We start from the raw sequence: 3,790 nt of genomic DNA, 5'->3' as shown, positions 1-3,790 counted from the left end.
CATGTTACCCTCCTGTTTCTATCCTTCAGATGGGATTCACCAGGGAGCAGAACCATCCATGAGAAACTGACCATGGAGGGACCAGACAGTGTAGGACCCAGCCATCCACAGATGGATATACATGTACATCATCCGACTGCAACAATTCTAGAAACACAGTGTGTGAAAATGTAAGATTTGCAATGTTATCTTTTCAAGAGTCAGAAATAAGTCAGAAATCCCAGAGAAGTTTGGTTGTTTTGCACACTCTCTGGTGTACGTCCCCCAATTGTTTGCCTTCATAAACGAGAGGTTTTTAGGGGTCGTGTAGCTTGCAAACAACCTAGTTTGAACGAATCATATGAAGGACTATTATAGCTTGTACAGAAATTCTATTGCTTTACTTTGCTTTCTTTGACTCTATTAGCTCACTAGTGTGATTTTAGAAATAAAGGTAACCATTATGATAATCATAGTAATGTATACCTTATTCAATGTATGGCTTCATAGTTTATATGAGTGTAAATATGGCCATGTTGATTTGATTATATGGATGACATCTGTTAGTGCATCGGTTTTCGTTCATTCCCAAAAGAAGTTTACGACAATCATACAAAACATCTGCAAACTGAGCAAACGTACTCCGTAAATTGATTATGTCGTAAATTTTACCAACTTTGTCGATAGAGGAAGAGAGACAGGGCTTGCAGCAGAGGCTGACATCCATATAATCAAATCAGATCAAACTGGCCTAGTATAGCTTAACCAATATATAAGGCCACACCAATTTAATTTGTTGGTTCTCAGATTTTCTTAGAAAAAAATATGAATAGACGGCGAAACAAAATAAAAAAAATAAAAGCAGATGTAGGCACCCTATTATAGCCCCAAATGCTAGGATAGGAGCCATTAAGTCAACACAGAAGGCTGGGTTAAAATTCAAACAATGAATTTTTAACTTTTCATCAAACCACTGAATTCATATAGATGGAAAAGCTGTAACAACTCGGAAGAAAAGAACTTTCCTCAACTGTTGGGGGCATTGAGCATTTTTGAGTTGATTCAGAACCAGAATCTTTTTTTTTTTTTCAAATCAAAATAATGAAGAGGCGAATCCGAGAACCGACACATTAAAATGGTGTGGCCTAAGTACAGGTTCCTAGTATTTGTAAGTCGTGTGTAGTTTATTCATTCAATATGTTTGAATGTATGGTTTCAAAGTATATATAGATCATGTCGGTATAGTCTCCAATTCTGTGCAATTAGAGCTTCAGAGTACTTACAATCTTGTCATTAGTAGTTGTATTTAGATGCCTGCAATATATAAGTGTAAAGTAAAGCTGTGTGTATCGATCTTTGCAAAATAAATGGGAGACAATTGTCAAGTGCTAATTTTGTGAATAAAGCTGTCGAGATTAAAAGTTTGCTTGTCCTTGTATCCTTGATCTCAATTAGATAATTGCAGTATGGCTTATTTAGAATCTTTCATTTTTGTTTAGGGAAGGGTATGGACTGAAATTCCTACATTTGCTCCGAAGCAAATGTTGGCCTTTCTAGTGTTTGTTAATATATTTACCTTAAGTTTGCAGAAGGGAAAAACATTGTTTTTCCTGTGTTTCTTCTTCTTCCTCTCCAAACAAATAAGGTCAATGACAGCAATTATAAAATAATTATGGTAACTGGTGCTGTAGCAGACACCCTGTGGTGTTGGGTTACATTATGTAGCAAGTGGCAGGACAGAGTTGGAGGGACTAGTCACCATATACATGAATGTGTTTGAGTAAGAATAAAAAGAGCAGCAGTTTGTTAGGCTATACCATAATGGTTGCAAATGTATAGGCCATGTTGAATTGATTATACAAAATGTATGAATAACATCCTAAAAACTGATGCGAGCGTGCGAATTAAAAAAAGCACACATTTTGCAGAATTAAGAAAACAAAAGATAAGTACATATGGCGGGTGTGTACTGACAGTGTATTTGATGATGGTGCCATTCGGAGTCTTTGGTACATTCCACTGTACAATACAGGCAGAGTAACTTCTGGACAGATATACTCCTCTTGGAGCACTGGGTACTGAGGAAAACCAGAAAACATGGTCAGATGATGAGATGCATTGGAACCAAAGATTGTTAAAACTTTTATTACCGGTACTGTACATGTACTCGTATTTCATTTATAGCATGTTCTAAAAGTTACTTCAGTGTTTGCCATGAAAGAGCTATTAAATGGAAATATTTTAATAGATCTAGATTTGAGCACAACAATATATGTAATAAAGTATTAAGTCACAGTTGTTGGCTTGGCTTTGTTATCGTAACAACATAAAATGAACTACTAAAATGTTGCTATCACTTCTATAGCTTACAAACAGAAAAACAACAAATTCAGTACTTACGTCCATCACTGGTTGTCATGTTGGTTCTACTTTCAATCCCTCTACAAGGACCAAGGTTGAAGGGAACAACCTACAAATGTACAAGGCAAAGAAAATTACAATGTATGTGTTGTGTAGAAGCTGATTATATATTTGCATTCTAATTCATAATTTCCATGAATATGAGACCAAAATCATGATTAACCAGTTTAAGTTGAAATACTTACTCTAACTGTGTATTCTGTTGCTGGAACCAATCCCTCATAGTTAACTCGTAGAGCATCTCCTGGGTACACTGTGTTATCAGCAACCTTTATAAAGCCTCTGAATAGTTCCACTTGATAGTACAACAGTTCTCCATTCAGGGCTTCTGGTTCCTCCCAGGTGGCCAGAAGGACAGTTGAAGAAATGTTACGGAGCTGTAGAGACCTAACTGGTGTGGGATCTGTAATAGATGCATTATTGTAATAAATGTTATTGATTCAAACAACCAGCAATACATACAAGCGATTGCTGTTTTTGTATATTCATAATCATATACACGCAAATTATTTGAAGACGTATTCAAACCATTAGTAGGCAAATCAGCCAACTGTCACCTGTGATTCTGTAAAGTCTATTCCTATATATGTAACTATAATTATAATGTATTGTTTTTACTTCAGTTTAGTAACAGCATTTTTACACAATGAACTCCATAATAATATGCATACATCACATCGCTGATCAACAAACAAGAACAATAAAGAGAACAAGAGTTCCACGATCTCATACCTTCGCCAAATGATGTTAACCCTTGCGGGTGACGAATTATACAATTTTAATCATTGATTTTGTAAATAAGAGCCTCATTTGCATGGATTATATCAGTTGATCATATTCTCCATCCAATGACAGCCTTATAATAACAAAAAGGCTATTATAGCACTTCTTTATAAATTATGCAAATGAGGTCATGATTTGAATAAATTATGTTTATTGATGTTCACCTTCACGTGGCAAGTATGAAATTCGGGGTGCAGCAGTTACAACTATGGAATTATATGAATTTGCCATTAATTATGCAAATTAGGTCCTCATTTACATAATCTATATCCTCAGATGTTTTTCTCGTTTTCAAGTAGATGTCACAAGTGTTTCATAGTTCTATGATCGAACAAAGCAGATTTATAGAATTTCCTCATTAATTATGCATATTAGCTCCTGATTTGCATAATTGCCATCTGATTATGTCAAGCATCACTTCAACTACCTACATACCAAAAATCACGACAATACGTCAACCGGTTCTTGAGTTATCGTCCTTCAATTTTTTTTCAACAAATGCTCCTGCAGTTCCAGAACAAGGCGCTAGGGGACCCAAACTCATGTCACTTCTTCCCTACCCCAAGAGCTATCTACCAACCAAAATTCATGACCCTAGCATGTCCTG

At 35.7% G+C, this 3,790-nt stretch overlaps 1 protein-coding gene across 1 annotated transcript in view; it reads right to left on the bottom strand.

Annotated features, from left to right (window-relative positions):
- Nucleotides 1–3,790, bottom strand: part of LOC109478184 (angiopoietin-1 receptor-like) — a 23,222-nt gene that overhangs the window by 10,147 nt on the left and 9,285 nt on the right. The window lies entirely within an intron of this gene.

The sequence above is a fragment of the Branchiostoma belcheri genome, unplaced genomic scaffold, assembly GCF_001625305.1.
Source record: "Branchiostoma belcheri isolate BF01 breed outbred unplaced genomic scaffold, Haploidv18h27 scaffold422, whole genome shotgun sequence".
Lineage (NCBI taxonomy): Eukaryota > Metazoa > Chordata > Leptocardii > Amphioxiformes > Branchiostomatidae > Branchiostoma > Branchiostoma belcheri.
This window is presented reverse-complemented; position numbering and strand designations above follow the sequence as displayed.